This window comes from Lepisosteus oculatus, chromosome 6 (genome assembly GCF_040954835.1).
Source record: "Lepisosteus oculatus isolate fLepOcu1 chromosome 6, fLepOcu1.hap2, whole genome shotgun sequence".
Taxonomy (NCBI): domain Eukaryota; kingdom Metazoa; phylum Chordata; class Actinopteri; order Semionotiformes; family Lepisosteidae; genus Lepisosteus; species Lepisosteus oculatus.
The window spans coordinates 11,618,372-11,637,562 of record NC_090701.1 but is presented as its reverse complement, the minus strand read 5'-3'; the positions used below and the strand labels follow the sequence as shown (position 1 = coordinate 11,637,562).

At 36.8% G+C, this 19,191-nt stretch overlaps 1 protein-coding gene across 1 annotated transcript in view; it reads right to left on the bottom strand.

The window, feature by feature from the left end:
- LOC102683812 (5-hydroxytryptamine receptor 5A) overlaps window positions 1–16,454 on the bottom strand; it is a 31,487-nt gene extending 15,033 nt beyond the window's left edge. The window contains exon 1 of the mRNA XM_006634439.3: window positions 16,365–16,454. The gene's annotated coding sequence lies outside the window, so the exon portion shown is untranslated. The remainder of the gene's footprint in view (window positions 1–16,364) is intronic.
- Between the last annotated feature and the right edge of the window lie 2,737 nt (window positions 16,455–19,191).

The window sequence follows — 19,191 nt, the reverse complement described above, 5'->3', positions numbered from 1 at the left end:
AATCTGTCAATACTGGAGAAAAAAAAACTGGGGGTGTTCTTATTGGCAGTGGGAAGCTCAGAGAAATTGTGAGTATTTTGAGTATTGTTTTATGATTTCAACATTTCTTGCCAAGTCTACGAATTTCTAGTTTAGTCAGTTTCCACTGTGTTTTGCCTTGTGTATTACCATTGAGGTACCATTGTCTATTTCCTTCGGCTTTACAATGAACTAATCACTTGCAGTGCTTTAAATGGAATTATATCTTAATGTCTACTGCATTCACGCTGACATCTGTCACAGAGTCAGTCCTCCATTTAATGAATCAAACAAACATGTGCTTCCCCTTAACACATGCGGGGGGCACCAGCCCATGGCCACATGGACCATGATGAAAGATGTGTCTGTGAACTAACAGATGCAGCCTGTGATACATATTCATTCTGTGCTGTGACTTATGTTAACCAGTGGGAATCAGGGTCTTGCCAACATAGTGCAAATATCATCATGGCCTGGTACCCATGCTAATGAATAACACAGAACCATGTATTAGACCTCCAAGGGAAGACTAGATTTAGTTTACTTTCTTTCTCTTTAAATGTTTATTTCTGGCAATGGCAGAACATTTCAGGTGTAAAAAAAAAAGCTAGGTGTCTTCAGCTGCTCAGGCAGGATCACATATACAGTATATTCGATATCGTCACATAACTACAGAAACCAGCTGCTGATTTAACTCAATGTTAACAAAAACAATAAAAATAGTTCAGATATATATCTATCTAATGTCGAAACTTTACAACACAACATACCTTGTGCGCTCGATAAAACGGAATACACCCTTTAAGGGCAGCGATTATTTTTTTAATATTAGAACGGAGTATAAAGTCAGATGAAAAACAGGTCTTTAGGGACCAGAGAGCTGAGACAATAGCTGAGTGCTTGCCATGTTCAGATTGAATATCTCAGCTCTCAACAGTGATACATGATTTTTTAAGATGGATACAGGGTTTACTCTTTACACTCTTTCCCGTTTTTTATTTTATTTCAGAATTTACATAGAATTGGTCGATGTTGTGCGTGTCACATATGCTTTGATTATGGGTTGGTGTTGTACAGATCCATTAGTATTGATTCTGCGAAGCAACTAAAGACGAATGATAGTCTTAGCTGCTTGTTCTTGCTTGCAACCTTTCTGTTGTGCTGACCTAGTTGATTTGCTGAAACGCTGGAAGTACGTGTTAACAATAGCAGCTCTAGTGTATGCCCATTATGGTGGCTTCACAGAAACATGGGATCGATCAAAGACACGCAAATGATCTATAGGACACCACCAGGAGAAGGGCTTTATAGTGGCTTGGAATTAATTTCAAACAGTTCAGAAACTAAGAAATATGTTACAAAACACATGAATGTACAACTGCTTTATCCAATAAAGAGTAGCTGAGGAGACATTGCCTATCCCTGCCAGCAATGGGCACAAGGCAGGATACACCCTGGACTGGATGCCAATCCATCATTGGGCTCATACAGATACAAACATACACACACTCACACCAAGGCCAGTTTTCCCAGAACCTAACCTCCTGTTACCCTACCATGCCTTTGGACTGTGGGGCGAAACCGAAACTAACAAGTGGAGAACATAGAAATTTCACATAGATAGCAGCCCAGGTCCAGAATTGAATCCAGGGTCCCAGTGCTGTGAGGCAGTCATGCTAAATACCATGCCTCCATCTTCACAATTAAAATAATGGGTTCAGCTTCAAATCTTATGAAAAATTATAAGACTGGAAAATTACACGAGTCGTTGGCTAAAACAAAAGTCTATATTCCGTTTCAAAACACCAGCAAACAGGCTAGTGTTTTGCCCCAGTAATATTTTCTTGATGAAACTATTGCTTCTTGTAAAAGAGTACACACTTCCCTTTCGGAACCTACAATACTCTGTTATTTCGCCCATATAATCTGAGAGAGTGTAGATCTGGTGAGTTTGAAAGCCTATGCAACAAATATATCAAAACGCAGACAGAAACAGGGTAAAGTATATACTGTACCATCCTATTGTTTTAGAGTCCTAGACTTAGAAATTCCTAATCAGTGATTCAGTTTCTGTTAGGTCCAGTGTATATGTGGCAATATGAAATGAAACAGGAAAGACATCCTTGAGGAGCTGTTATGATGGGAAAAGATAAAATTCAAAAAGCCTCAGAATTTCCCAGAGTGATAAAAGAGTGAAAAATGAAAAGATTCTTGCAATGTTCAGGCTCCAAGAGGAAACAGATTGTGAGGGGAAAAACAGGTGGCATGCATAATGTGAAGGCACGGAGGCCTTTTTTAGCTATGTTTTAGTAAGTTTGTTAAGAAACTACATATATTAGTGCATAGTAGTTCAGGTGGGGAGCTGCATCAGCATGCGTAGGCTGCAAAGGAACAAGTAAGAGGTTTATTCCATGCTGAAAAAAAGAAGAAAGAGAACACAATGTTTCGCCCGTGGAGCCTTATTCAGGTGTGAGGAACCTGAAGAAGGCTCCACGGCTGAAACGTTGTGTTCTCTTTCTTCTTTTTTTCAGCATGGAATAAACCTATTACTTGTTCCTATATAAGTGCAGTACCATATTCAGTGTCACACAGTGCCATTGTTAGTGATTTGTATTGGAAAATAAACGCTGTATTTAGTTTAGTGTTGGACTTCTATTTGACCTTTTAATTGAGGTTCTATAAGACATAATGCTCAAGGACCATGATATGAACACCTACAGTATATTTCAATTTTTAATTTAATTGAATCATCCAGAAGTTTTATTGCTCCATTTTATGGCCCATTTTAAGTGAGTTCTTAATGAACTCAGCTAACTGCTACAATCCCTCAGCTAGCATACAGAAAATGAAGTCAATGCACATGTAACCCATGCATCCTTTGAAATGGGTGATTCTGAGCAGAAGGGGGAATGTAAAAGAAGCTCCATCAGATGCACTACACACTAGACAAATGAAGCCTATTCAGCTCCAATCTGCATCCCCACTTGTGAAATCCCAGTTGCCCGATACAACTCCAGTTCAGACCGCCTTCAGCAAAACCATGGGGCTCAATCTATGTCCACATCCTGAACAGTAAGTTTTATTTTAATTCACAATTGTATGCCTAAAATAATTGTTATTGTTTGGAACAAAAGTGAAACCTGTTTTATCTGTACATTTTAATTAAGAACATTATTCCTCAAGTACTGTTTATGAAAGAGAATGTGGGAAATCACCAAAGGTACAATGCACAGGCTTAGATCATAATGTCAAAAGACATCACATACTTTGGATACACAGTCCAGATTGCCGTTAAAACGATTTAAAGATACTGTACCACATCAGTAAAGGTAAACAGAAGTTATAAAAGAAGTCTCACAGTAATCCCAGAAGATATGCTTTTGAAACCTCTCTTTGTAAGTCCATGGCAGGCGAAGGTGATTTGGTCATATTTTAGCAATTCTGAGTCTAGTAAAGGCAAATTGCAACAGACTGTTTCTTCTCTCACTTAAAACCAATTGTGGTTAAGGGACTTACTGACATTTTAATCCCTTGATGCTTTAAAAGTCTGTTATAACTAAAATCCATGTAATGCTCTACCCTCGCTTTTAATTGAAGCTTTCTGAAAAGCCTTGGGCCTTTCTATCACTGTGACTTCCTTTCTCCAAATGTCATTTTCTCTAGTTTCAGCATTATTTACTGTATGTGGATGTCTACGTGTAGCGCATTTGACAATCGACAACACAGTTCTGACACTCTTATGTGTAAGATATACCTTACATACAGCAGCTACTTGTTTTCTAGCATTTAGAAATACGCTAAAATAATATCTTGTTCCTTACAAAGTCCAATTCCACAATCCTGTACAAGTACAGAGGGGGTGACACGTGGTACTGCACAGTCTGGCAAATGGATTTCATGTACTGTAAGTGCCAAAAAAACTATACATGCAGTGGGGGAATTTAAAAAGACTAGCATTGATATATCTTCCAGTTTTATTTTCATAACCTTGCAGCTTGTCAAGTTCTAGTCCACCAAAGAAATGCTTCAGACTGCTCATCATATGCTAGCAGAAAATGGTCTTTGAGAAATTATGTAACACTTTCTGGATGGTCTCCATAGTCTCCCAACATAAAAGCATATGAGTACATAGGGGCATATGAGTATAAATAGGCAATATGAAGCAAATGTATGCGTAAGTCTAAATATCCTTTAAAGTGAGGGCTAAAAATAAAATGAGTGAAGGAATTGAAGACAATGGCTCTACCATTATTTATGGTACCTAAAAGTTTCAGATTGTTGCACAAAGCTAAGGTATGCGTATATGTGATCTGACAACTGGAATCAATTTCCTGTCATTAAACACTGTTTATTATTGTGTTGATTGTGGAGATTGTGTTCATCATCATCAATTCAAGCGAATGGAAATCACTTTAAAACGATAAATTATGTTTTCACTTAAATTGTGTATTTCTAACTGCTAATCACTCAGAGTATATTTTAGCACTACCCTGAAAGTAATGTATTTTCCTTGCATTTTGGATTTTACGAAACAGCTAGCAAATTCTTAATTAATTCTGAGTGGAAAGCATAGAATTAACACAAGTGTAAGTTATGTTCCTTAAGAGATCTGTATAACATTATCTTCAATTCCATGCCAATTCACATACTTTCTTCTGACTTGGAGTGTAGACACAATATAAACCTGTAATTAAAAGAATACTGTTTCTTTTGAAATGATGCAGAACTCAAAGGATTATGATATTCATGTTTTTTGCCTATGCTGTTTAGTTGCATTTCATTACTAATATGAAGCCATTATTTTTAAATATTAACTCATCTTCATAAGTAAAGATACTGGACATTGTATTCTGTGCCCCTAAACTATGGATAACTCTGGATTAAATTTTCTGAGGTACATAATGTACATAATTAAGATGGAGTGTTGAACTATCCAACTTCTACACAATTTGGCCAAATGCTTCCATGATTTTACCTTCACACTGAGTGATTTACAATGTAACAATTATAGAAGCAATTACAAAGAATATACATGGACTTTTTACAGCAAAATATTCTCATTAGAGAGAACATTTTTCTCAAAGCAGCAAATAATAGTAATTTATCACTCATTTTTAGTTTCCTTTTCTTATTCGTATTCATACATTTTCTGGTTTTGAGCTAAGGGTACAAATCTTAAAAGGTAGGTTCTACTTGGATAATTTTGAAATTAAAATGTTAGCTGCTACCATTCTGTTTGCCAGTTACAAGTGCACCTGTCTTTGGAAAATTTCCATTATCCATCACAGGGGGATACTTGTAATTTATCATTAAGAAATCTTAATACACATTCCTCTAAAGAATATGTTTGCAGGAATAAGAACACAATTTAGAGTACTATGGATGATTTTCATAACTAAAAATGTGGTAAATATATCAGATTCATGTTTTAATCCCTCTAATTTAGAAAAAGAATAAACAAACATTTAATTAGTGCAGCATTGCATCTGAGCGATGTTAATGACATCCACTCCCTTATACTGTATTAGTAGGTGTGTAAATGCATGTCTGAGTACTGTATGCCCAGATTCTGCAGAGCAAGCTTGACCATCCATGGGCAATCTGACTAATGCATTCTCTGTTGTGACTCTGGCACCAACAGTGAATTCGGGTTTACTTTTAGTCTTTGGATTGGTATTTTCTAATTAATGATAAGAAATGATCCACCCACACATTTTCTAACCACTTTTTCAAATCTGGGTTTGCAGGGGAGCTGGAGCCTTTCCTAACAAGCAACAGGCATAAGGCAGGGTATGTCCTGGATAGGATGCCAGTCGATCACAGAGTAAACACAAACATGCACACACTCGCATTCGTCAATTTCCCCCGAAGCCCGTTCACCTACCACTATGTCTTTGGATTGTCGGAGTTAACCAGAGCACCCAGAAGAACAGCATACAAACACAGGGAGAAGAAACAAACTCCATACAGATAGCACTCAGGTCTGAAGTTAAACCCAGGGCCCCAGCACTGAGAGGCAGTAATTCTAAACAGTGCACTACTGTGCCACCCATAATTAACAATCAACAGCAATAAACCTTGGACTGAAAAAGGGAGGCAGTTATTTTATTTTGTTCATAAAATATATCCAGTCAATGCTATAAACACACATGTAATCAAACAAGCTGTTATACGAGTAGTTTAAAGTACAACAATCAATAGTGGACTGCAGGAGGCATAAGACAGAATTCCCCTGCCAGAAAAAAAAAATACAGAGCAATGCTTTGCAAGTATCAGACTCTAACCACATCAGATTCAGTACACTGCAAATCACTGTTATCATAAAATTGCCTGAAGGAAAGTCTGCAGCTTCTAAACGCTTGACATTAAAAAGACAAAGGACCGACAGCCTGAAGACCTATCCTCAAAAGACACCCATTCATGCTTATAAAACCTCTCACTGGCCCGAAGAAGTAGCTGTTGTTCATTCAGTGAGCTCGCATGTTGTGCACACGCAATAACTTTATCAGAGCGCAGGGATGTAGGGGGGAGCAGACTTCTCTGTTTTTTACAGCATATGAAAGCTACAAGCAAGAGGAGGTTTATTTTGGTCTCATGTGCTCATTTGGTTGCTAATAGCTTATTGATTCAAGGATGACATACTGTATAACTGTTTCTCGAAGGATCCCCAGAAACCAGCTTCAAGCCACTGTATAAAACAGCGCCTACTGCCTGGAGTCCTAAGAACATTTTCTTTAAACTTTCAATTATACCCTTGTGCTCTTGTTTCACTTCTGACGATAAAGTAAGCAACTGGGATACTTTTATTAATGGAAGAATTTGGAATACCTACTGTATATGACATTCCTTTAGCTCTCCTGCCTTTTGTTTAACCTTGAATTATTTTGAGGGAAAATAATCAGAAATATCATGAGAGGTTTATAAAGAACATCCGTCATGTGTTTGAGACCAATTTGAAAGGTATTATCTGACCCTATTGATTTATGTGGTTTAAGCCCTTAACATTGAGATTGCTCACTATTGAGCACCTTTCTACTTCAACTTGATTTATGTCATCAGTATCTTCCTATTTAAAACGACCATTCAATACACTGTATTTCTCTAGTATCGACCCATGTGGAACATATACAAAGATTTGTATTCTAAAAAACGTGTACTGCTAGCTCTATCTCATCAGATAGCAGGCTATACAGTAGGTTCAAAAACAACCCGTTGTATTAAAAATGTGCTATTGCCTACAGAATTTGGGCATACAGTAGATCTATGGGAAACAGAGGGGTTGGTTAAGGCAGGTCTTATTAAGATGTAAATTCCAATTCACTCTAGTATGAATTCATAACAGGCACAATAAATGTCAAACAAGTCCCGTTAATGTTGAAGCGAGTAATTAAGGAGATAGGTGTATGAAAATTCTGCAGAACATTGGATTGGGAAGACAGCAAGTTGATAAGCTGTGTACCAGGGATCACCCAGTTCCAGTGCAGATTAGGAACAATGATTCTTGTCCAAAAGCCCTCGCCGTTGCTTTGACAAGACAATTGCTGTATATTGCCAGAATGGAAGCAGAACGGGAGTATTATTGGTCACAGAGGCATGCACACACAATGAGATCTGGGACAGAGTAATGCTCTCTATGCCACTTCAAACACATTAAACTGATTTCATAGTCATATGTCGATGACTGCAATTTCAAGGTAAGGGGAGGTGGACCTGCTCACGATGGCCTCTTTTCCCATCACGAGAATCAAGGTTTGCCAGCAATCGAGCACTGTTTACACATCGTGAACAGCTTACCAAAACTTTCTTAACCCCATGCAAGATTGACACTTCAGCTCCACTGTTTCTGGTCAGGCTTGCAGTGTGAATGGGCTGAGCCCGTGTCTCAGAGTATGCCTGTCTCCTGTCCCATCAGAACAGAGCAGGATTTCATCAGCATTTTAAATTAGAAAAGGACCAAAGGCTAATTCTGAATAGAACATGAAATGAAGGGAAATTCTTGATAAAAACAACACTATTAATATTAATTTATATAATTGTTTAGGCTTTTTTTTTCTTTAACAGACTTGGGATTGATATAACAAAGACAGAATCCCTGCTGTCTGGCATTCAGATATTCAAGACATTTTTTTTCAGTAACAGACTTCGTCAGTTAAATCTAATACCTGTACCTACTGTTCTAATATGTCATTATACTGAGCTCTTTAAACCTTTAATGTCACACAAAGGAAAATTTGTAATTTTTTCCCCATTGTAGCTTTAGGTTAAGAGCATAGTAATCGGAATTTCTCATCTGAAGCATTGGTGCACTACAGTGATCCTGAAAAGCTGCAACCCAGGAGGATTTCTCAAGCCTTTTAAAACAAGAGCTTAAGTTTGAAGAAATGACTAAATGGCTCTCCAAGACCACTTGTCTCAAAGATGTTTCAACAACAAACTGATCAATAATATGGAAAACATGCCAAATGCAACAGGCATATCAGTAATGGTTGGGTAGATTTCAGTCACAAATGCTAACAATGAAAACAACAAAAACATGCAATCAATTTCTTAAGAAAAATTTGTCTCAGACTGTAATTTCACAGAGACGTAGAGCACTGGTACATTTTGTGAGCACTGGTATTGCAGAATTCAGAAAAAAAGCTTTAGTCTTTATTTCTCCATCCAGAGAGAAGTCAAGTTGTTCTGTTTGTTGAAACGAAGCCTTTGTTTTGGGTCATGATCGGTAAACAAAAACAAAATTATCATTTGGATTCTGTTTGAACTCTTAAAAATTGAGTTGAAAGATCGATCCCCTTTCCCCTGACCTTAAACTCAAACTGCTGGTAATTTCAAAGTCAAGGTAATTTTGGTACCCACTCTACAGACACCAGAGATTAATACACAATTCAAGTGAAAACAGAATGAAGCAGCTTAAAACTTTACAAGCCTATTCTATGACTATGACTTAGTTCAGTATAGATATTTACCATCAATTTCATGAACCACTTCCAAAGCATGTAAATAAGAAAAAACAGACAGAATTGCCTCACGTCGTAATAATGTAACTACCCAGCCAGTAAACCCTATTTATGAATCAGAAAAAGGCACTACAAGTCGATTGCAGGCTTTAACGTAATGGGAAAACAGGCGATTTTATGAATAACCCCCAACTTCTCCAAACCACATTACAGAAAGACATCTATTTTCTCTGAGAGCTAAAAGTAAATGTCTATCAGAATATTCTCACAAAAACTGAGTAACTAAGGTGAAATCTTTCAGCCTTAAATGAAGCAATAACATTTCTCTTTATTATTTCTATTATATGAATGTGTGGGATTTCATATATAAAGTATATAAATAAGAATTGTTACTATACTTATTCAATTCTGTGAGGTGCAACCTTATGATTGGAGAGCAATAGTAATACCCAGACGCATTCATAGCAACCCAGACTCTTTGTTGGGTACATAAAATGGACTTTTATATAAAGTTGATCTTATCATTGATCTTATCAGTCAACTAGTGAAACTTTGTATATATATAATCAGCAGTGCCTGCCATGGTTTTCAGATGAAAGAGATGGTCAGAGGCTCCTAAAGATAATGATAATGTATCATATTAAAAAAACATGTTTCACTATTATTTGTACAAGTAAATGTTATCTACAACTCAGCCTGTTTTAGGTTGTGAATTGGACTCCATTACCTCAGAAAATTCCCCGAGCTCCTCTTTCTTCCTGACTTCTACATCTGCTGCACTCATTTCCTAACAACCCAGCGGCTCATGACACTGATTTCTGCCTTGTCTTTCTTTTAAATCCTTGTTGTTTGAAGAATCTGTAACCCACGAAATGGCATTCATCTCTAGTCAGATCATAGGCTATAGAGCTTTTTACATTTTATTTTATAATAAATCCAAACAATAAGAAGGTTAAAATGACCTTCAAAGGACAGTGTAAAAAAACTGCAAATACATTGGTTGGGATTTAATCATGAACTGTGACTCATTCACCAAAGTGTGTCGTGAACACAGAGCAAGAATTAGATTGTTTGTAATCCGGCAGGTCAAGCCTCAGTTTTGTTCTATGTTTTCATTTCAAGGTTTGGTGTCACTTTGAATATTGATAACCAACAATCACCTGCCAAAATAAAGCTTTTGATTAGGGAGGCTAGCCTATAATGATGGAATAGAAAAACTAACTAGCAGCAAATGTATCACCCACTACTGGAACTAGGCTACATTAACTTCTCTCTGCAAATAAATACTGGAGGGGAAGAATGAATGAAGTACTGTTTTGTATTCTATGAAATTCCCCACAAACACAAACCATTCATATACTGTACTGTAAATGAACAGACAGGTACAGCCTGAAAGCCGAATAAAATTGGGAAGACAACTCGACAATGTGAACAGTTTTGAAGGCATGCAAAACAACTCCCTAAATATTGAACAGTGAAAGTGAGCTGTGAGCAAATGAAGGGAAAACTCAAATAATACGTACCTACTGTACGTTGCCACAACATTTTTTACGATAACTTTGCACTACGGGGTGTGTTATACCAACTTGGTGTAGACGCATTGAGGAACTTAAAAGTCTGAAATGTTTTTTGTGGGTACAGGATATAGAATAGAAAAAAAACAGGCATGCTATTTTTCTGTACTGCAATTGCATTGTCCCTAGAACAATACTTTTAATATCTGGAGCCGGTTGTTAAAACGTTTTGGGAAGGGGAGCAGAAAGAATTATGGGCCCCATGCCCCCAGGCAGGCGATGGTCTAGTGTGGGTTGTAATATCACTACATTCTGTGAGGTGCGTATTTGAAGCAGGGCTGGATTTGATCAAACCTGCCAAGTGTCAAATCAACGCAGGGCCTTGAGTTTGAATTGTGTGAACAAAATCATAGCCTGGCATTCACCGTGTTTTACTCAGGCCCCTCACTGTCAATCTGTTAACTGCATTGTCACTAGAATAATACCAGCCAGGTTTACAATGAATTGGCCAAGCCAGTCCTTGAACAGGAGCAGTTTCCCTGAAAGACCGTGCTTCATGCTATTGAAGTTGATGACCTGCTGTAGGAGGAACAATCGTTGCAGCAACATGTGACGTGCAGATCAGAAGCATACTTGGTCATTCGTGAAAGCTGCCATGTCTTGATTCAATCAGTGTAGTGGTTTCCACGAAAGAGGCCATGAAAACCAAATGGAAGCAATGTGACCTTCTTGGTATCAGCAATAATGACAGTGTGTCATTGCCAGCCACATCCGGGCTTATCTTCTTCACACCAATATGATTCAACAACAATAAAAATATCAGCGCAAAGGATCCCAAATTTCTTTACACAAAGGAGAGGATCTACTTCATCCACCATTGGAATGAAGATCCAGCTGGATGATGGACTGTATTACTGTATGGTTGTCTTCTACACCATCATTACACAGCAGATCAGATAGAAAAGTGAGAAATTGCTTTATTGATTGAACTTATACAAGATTTGAGGTATACCAGATAATTCAGGCCCACAGTGGAATTTAATCAGGATACTGGGGTTAACAACACTATTCTTGTGAAAAGTGCTATAGGAACTTTAAGGACACCATCTCCTTCGGAATAGTCTTTCCTGTCACCATACATGGCTCACCTACTGCCACCATCACCATTTACAGTACCATAACCTTACTTACCTCCGACATCTCTAATCCAAATACCCACCAGGCAAAACCTTGCTTAGCTACTGACACCTGACAAGACCACTCTAGAAGATCATAATGCTGCTATGAGTAACAAGCCATCAAATGGCACTGATGTAACCTGGCTGTGTCTGTACGTTCTTACAGTAGCAGCTATTAAGTGTCATTGATGAATCTACACCACTTGTGGCATATTTATGAAAGTCTAAATGTATTATCCACAGTCAATGGGCTATTTCTCAGAATATTTGTGGGATTATTACAGACAGTACTATTTCTACAGTCTTTAGATATTACAGTTCCATAGGTCAGCTATCTCATTTTCCTAAGGTCTGAATGTCTCATTCACCAAAGTGCACTCGCCTATGCAGTGAAACATAAATATGTGCACGAGACAATAAAGTAAACAACTCAGTTCATCAGATTAACATCAAGTTTACAAGCTTACAATACAGCCCCTTCCAGTGGCTGGCTGCAAAATCCTCAATGAGCTATCAGGATCTGTTCCCCCACAATGACGCGTGATGGCTGAAAAAGGGAAAACTCCTGGTAAATGTTTTTTTTTAACTGGGTTCTTGAAATGTTTGAGGCCCAAAGGGACTGGCAGTGGATACAGAGCAAAAAGAAATAAACTCGTCTCTACAGAGCACTTAACAGACATGCAACAATGACACATGTTGTCCCCACGAGACCCTTAGACTGACACAGTGCCCATGCCCGGATGCCTGCTATTTATGAACCTTCTTCTTGTGGGTACTGCCAAAAGATTATGCAAGAGATTTATTTTTCACATTCCTCCCTATATTTCCATAAAGAAACACCCAACCTTCCTTCTTTTTTCAGATGTCATCATCTTCCACAGACACAAGGTATCAGTGCCCTACAGGTTCATCATCACGGCCAGAGGCTGTGACTGATAATACTTACAAGCTCAAAACTCATACTTTCACAGTACTTTGCACAAAACCTACATATATATTCACATCAAAACTGAAGCACCCTCAACTCTCTAAAATAAAATACTCATTTCCAAGTACTTCCAAAGCCTCTAAGTTAAGGACCCAAAGAAACCTTGTATTTCTTTTAGTGTGAAAATACAGTATATGGGAGGATATTTAAAATTATTTGCTTTCACATAGAATGTGGAGAAATGATTAATCTTTTATACAAAGAGGCTGGGAAGGTACACAGACTCATTATTCAAACTTTTATCACCATTCCTTCTGAGCACCAGTGCATTTGACTGTGAAACTGAAAGTGAAAAACAGATTAAGACTCACTGCCATTTTGAGGGACTTGTAAATTACTTGTCAATTGAATTGCTGATTAGTAAGGTCACAAAGGAGTCTGCTAGGGGTATAATGAATTCACAGATCCGGAATATAAAGATGTATAATTAAGGTATGATTCTGCTACTAAAGAAGAGATATCAGGTTTAAAGTTCAGAAGTGTTCCATTTGAAAGTGAATCTGATGTTATTTATTGTCCCCTGCATAAATATATCCCAGTGTGTTATGCAATTCTGCATATACAGTATAAACATATATTATATTCACACACATTTCTGAAAAGTAGCTTGCTTCATCTTCTTGAAAGACAGCTACACCTGTGTAATGTGTTGATTTCCAGTCAGTAGATTTAAACTGGACTAGACTTGGTTCACATTTTAAAGAAATAACACAACCCAAACTAGGAATGCCTTTCCGAAAAAAAAGTCCAACAAGTGGAAGAAGGCTACATTTGTTCTCAACCAACCACTTAACTGCAGAGTTCACAGAAAATGTGTGGGATGAAACTGAAAATGAAATAGTATCCTTTTAACTTTTTTTCTCTTCTTTGACCTATGACTCAAGACATTTCACTAAAATAAGGTCTACATTTTATTTCTTTCTATTTGCTTTTAGCAATCTTTTTTATCTTGTCTGGTTACTCTGGGCTCTTAGGTAGGTGCCACCTAAACATAATAGGAAATTTGTTCCAGAAATGGATTATGGGGAATTTAGTAATCCCACTGCTGTCCAAACGTATTGGATAAGACAGCAATCCATTTACCATGTCTGCTATTTTGTTATAGACCAAGTCACTCTGTTACATTCTCACACTCGTATACTAAAATCATGCTGTTTGTGTCACAATCTTCTCCTGTAGAAGACCCCAAATTCTCAAAACTGAGAATGACTATGATTTAGGATGTATTAAAGTATGTTTTCATAAATGAAAGCCATAAAGATGACAACAGAAATGATCTGAAACGCATTTTCAAAAACAGCTCTGTTGATACAGAGAAGAAATTAATTTATGTGGTGAACAGGAGTTTTCTTTTTGTTTAGATTGGTTGGTCTTTTATTCTGCCAGCATGAAGAAGCAGTCGAGCAGAATTCTGTTTGTAACAGTTCCGTGACTGTTTACCCAGATCAATGTGGTACTGTTTGCCAATAGAACATGCTTTATGTCACAGCTCTGGATATGAATTCAGCTCCTCGGTGCTGGTACAGTGAGCAATATTTATATGGAAAATAGTGCTGCACAAACATATTACAGTGTGATCATTCACTTCAATGTTGATTTTCCTTCTTCTTTAAGCAAACATCTGTTAATTTCTCAAAGCAACACACTAAACCGGAAAACAAAGCCACCAAACTTCTTTGTCTTGTGAGCAGTGCAGTCTATCTCTTAGTCAAACAGAGACCAACACAGACACACAAAGACAGAACTCCAGACAGACCGTAAAAACTGTTCTGTAAACCTGTTACTACAGCAATTAATGAGAATGCCGAAACACATAGAAGAACAGTAAACAGTTCTATCCTAATGTAAGATTAAATACATTATTTTAATTTCAATTAGTTCAATTTACATGTACCTCAAGGTACTTGCAGTAATTAAAAACATAAGCTGTGCTTCCCATTAAATGCTTTGTATTGTATTGTATTTGAGTGAGTAAAAAGTACAAAATCTGTTAACATCCATGATCAATGGAATTGAATCTTGATAACTCTATAAAATCAATCTAAGGCAAGAATATTATTGTGTCTGCAAGAGATACAGTCAGTTAAAAGTTAAAAACAATATTGCCATCTGAAGACATCTTTTTAGTTTTACTCTTTATAGATTATTTGTGTGGTATTTAGAAGCAACAAATTAACCACACCAGGTTAGGATACACATAAACAAAACTCCTGGACATAATCCATTAGAACAATAAAACCACTTGAAATTTCCAGGTCTCATAGGCCTACTATTGTAAATGAAAAGTCATTTTGATTTTTAACTTATAGTGTCCAAAAATACAGTATGTCAAGACTTTGGGTCCCTTCCATAAACCAATTTCCTTAAGAATGTCCATTTTAATGTGCTTTATTTTTAATGATAATGAACCCACTCAAACCAGCCAATCCCTCATACAGGAGTACAGTACACGCACACATTGATAATCTTACTTTTGTGGGGATGTCCCATTAACTCTCCTTATCAACTATTTCAAACCCCACTCAAAAGAAACACCACACAAAGTGAAACTATTGTTTGGCATCGTCTTGTTTAATGCAATAACCCTCGGATTATCAGTTTAAGAGGAGTTGGTATCTACGTTGGTACAGTACATATTCCTACCATATCTCAATGGTAGAAAGACATTCATCTACACAGATAAATATTGTAACTGGTCTGTTTCGTTCATTATCAGAATAAAAGAAGTCCTCAATCTGAAACAAAATTATACATCTGAGAGCATAAAATAAGGAAGTTCTGTCATTAAAAGTCGTAGCACACAGACTAGCGAAAGGAAATGTATTATTAGTTAAGAAGATTAATTTCTAGAGCTCGATGGAGATTATATAGAATCTTTCTACCAAAGTAAGGCACAGCTATCTTTTATTGTCATCTCGATAAAATAATCACAAAATTAGTTGGAGAAAGGTAATCTAAAACAAAGTTAAAGCGGTCTACTGTATTTCACCAGCACACATCATTGCATGATTTAGAGATTTACTGTTCTTGCGCTCCGTGCGTACTGTATAACTGCTTTAGGTGTTAAACTACGCTTTCTCATATTAAAGGTAATAGTAATAGAAATGTCATTCCAAATATCCAAGTAAAACTAAAAAGAATGTTTTTTAGGACAAAAAAAAAACCTTTTAATGGTTTTGATGGAAGTGAATCCCATAATAGATGTTGCGGAACGTACTGTAGTCTCTGACTAGAAATATAAAAGACACTCTCTTTCTAAAATATCGAAGACAATTCGCAGTTTGATTGCCATGTTGAAATAACAAACACATGTTTTGGTTCACTTTAAATAAACTCAGTAGCTGTGGTGTGCTCTCCTATATTCCTGAAATCTAAATTCTACCGCTGATGTTATCCCACCTCAACTCTTCAATTTGCTTTTATTGTTCCCATTTATCAAGAGGCTTGGGAGGGGAAAAAAAAACTTTTAAGAAAGAAATCTGAAAGATCTTAAAACATGTTGTTGTCTAAGGTAAATATAAAAAGAAAAATTGAACTATAAAATTCCAAACATACATAGATTTCAACTTTGCAACTTAAAACCATAAAAGGTAAATCAAATGTATGCTGTAGACCGCTCTGTATACCTAAAGAACATTTAAAAATTGTTTTTCCTCTTCTGTATACTTAAACATAAAATAATGTCCCTAAGATGTTTTTTCAGGCTTACCTTTAGCAAGGTAAAGACGAAATTACGCCAAGAATGAAGAGCAGTTGGCTGTCCACCCTATTCCTTCTGGATGTAACACTTCGCCTCTGCTCCCGCAGCGCAGGTGTATGAAAATGCGGACCAGGCGCTGTTAACACACTGACTTTGGAATAAACCACAACTGGAAAAAGGCAGGGGGTATCTAATATCGATATAGCTGTTTATTTACAAGTACTTGAAAATGCGGCTTGTTGTCATTTTGATTGTTTTTCTCAAACTGTCCGCACTTACATATTTACAGTGCATATACTGTATATGTAAATATATATATATTGATAAAATCTGGGGGGGAAAGGCAAAGCAGTTAAAACGTGATTAAAAAAAACCTTTCCTTTATTATTATCATCTAAATCAGGGTACTGTTTTTCTAACCACAAGCTTTCAAAAGCGACAAAAATTAAAAGGCAGCTCAGGCATGTGTAAAAGAAATATGTAAAGATAAAACGGTAACATTATTAAGGCATGAATCATATTTGTACAACAAGTAGACGTCGGCTTGCTACTGGATTTGTAAGTAAAGTGTATATATTTTGTTGTATCCAGCAGAAATTCAGTGTATATAATATATGAACGTTAATCTTTTTGAGAACAGCAGATGGGCAATGTTTCTCTTCTTGTCAGGATTGTTGTTATATACAGCATAAACTCTTATAATTGTCATTGCAATTAAATTGAGCTGCCGCCAGATTGCCGGCTCTCTACTAAAACTGCAGTTACTCCACAGCAAGCGAGAAGATAGTTCTTTGTCTTTGACTTGATCTTGTTCAGCAGGTTCATGGAACCAAGAAAATGTCATCGGAGACTCAAGACGTGTAATATGACAAGGACGTATATTGGTCCGGTATTTAATGTTCTTAGTGGAGAGACTAATTACATTTCCGTTTGTAACGCATGTTTTATGGATAAGCAGTGGTTCCCAAGAAACCAAGTTCAAAGACGGGCAATTTTGTTGTGTCCCTTGGTGCTACAATGAGCTGACTGACAAAAACGCTTTAGCAATCTGCTCTAATACTGCAATAGCTAAGCTAAATAATTTCTATGCTAAAAAACGTAGAAAATAATTGTATTTTAATACGGACTGAATAACTATAAAATGTTGCTTTAGCATTTAATTCTTTCCACTCATTTATGATAGTTTTAATTTATATTGGATTATTAAAAGAATACCTGAAGGAAAGGACACCTACAGTATCACCATATACTGTGCACATATATTGTATATGGACAGCTTTCGAACCCCGCGTTTCGTGAGTGTCATCGAAATTCATTTTCTTATCCCACCCAGAATTAATATGTGACATTTGTGTATGAAGAGACCACATCAATATAAAATATTTTTGGTAGTTTGTCGGACCATAGTATAATTATTTTTTATTTTGTAATTATATTTGGTGATTGCTAGTACATAATTTATTATACAGTCGTTTTCCTGGGAAGCACAATTTATTAATTTCCTTGTATTATCATTGTTAAACATTTGATTGCTTATGAATATGCCTAAGCTATTTTTAATACTATTTACAGTACTTATAGTACATTAGGTTAACTTGTGATGGGCGTAGATGTTAGTGATTATCTAACCAAAAACGAAGACGCCCTGCTAAGGCAGACCAGCATTTCTGTTCTTCAATTGAGACATGACTTTTGCAGACCTTTTAAGGATATTGTCAAAACAATATAAAATGCCATTGGATAAAGATATTATAACCACCATAATGTTATTGTGGGGTTACTACAGTAGCAAATGCTGTTCCAGCGTTGCAATACAGTTGCACTCGTGTTGCCGCAACAGAAAGGATCCAATATTATACTAACGCAAATTTTATAGAAGGGAATGTTGGCAAAGCACAGTAAAACAATTTTGCCGAATTACATTGAGTCAAGTGAGGCATACAAAGGCTAGTAGGCTACATGCAAATTATCCAGTTTAGGACTTCTGGAATGGACAGTACTTAATTAGTACTGTAGTTAAGCTCCAATTGCAATGAATTAAGAACTACCACATACTTCCCAGGTGCAAATTCAACTCAAGAGCAATGGACTCTGGTTGATGGCTGCTGCTATATAGATGTTCTTGATATTGGGAACAATATTAAACCATCAAAGGTGAGGCTGACGGGAGAGGTGAAAGTGCTAATTACTGAAATAAGCAAATTGAGCAACATGTATATTATTGCGCATTCTAGGGGTCTATGCCTGCAGCAAGGGTCTTTCCAATGCTCTGTTCAGTTCCTGTTGGCTTTGTGTTGCACAATCATCATTTATCATAGGTGTTAGGTGTTCCCACAGAGTTTTAAATATGTTTTATATCAGAGCCCTTGGGGGCTAGAATCCAGCAGATTTTTTATGTCTGTTTAAATTGTCAAGAGTTGAAGGCTGTGGACAAGTGATAAATAGGTACAGCTCAACCTTAACTGGATCAATTTATCACTTCCCCCAGATGATGAGCGGTTTCTGTCTTATGAAGAAAACCTGCTGGAATCTGGACTCTGGGAACCGAAGGCTGGAGCCCGTGTTTTATACTGTATACTGCTGCATTAACCAAAATGCGTCAATGCATCTATGTTTTTTCTAGCTATTGTAGCACTGCAATGCCACTGTCCTTTTCACTCACTGCTCATAACTTGTTTGTGAATTGCACACTTTGAAGTCTTAACTCTTCAATAATTTTGTGCAATAATTGGTAGCTCAATCGGCGCTTCTAATTGCATTTCTACATCTGATCATTTTTTGTTTTGAATAAGTATAGGGTCACATGTGGTTTGTTTGTCCCTTGAATTATTTCTGT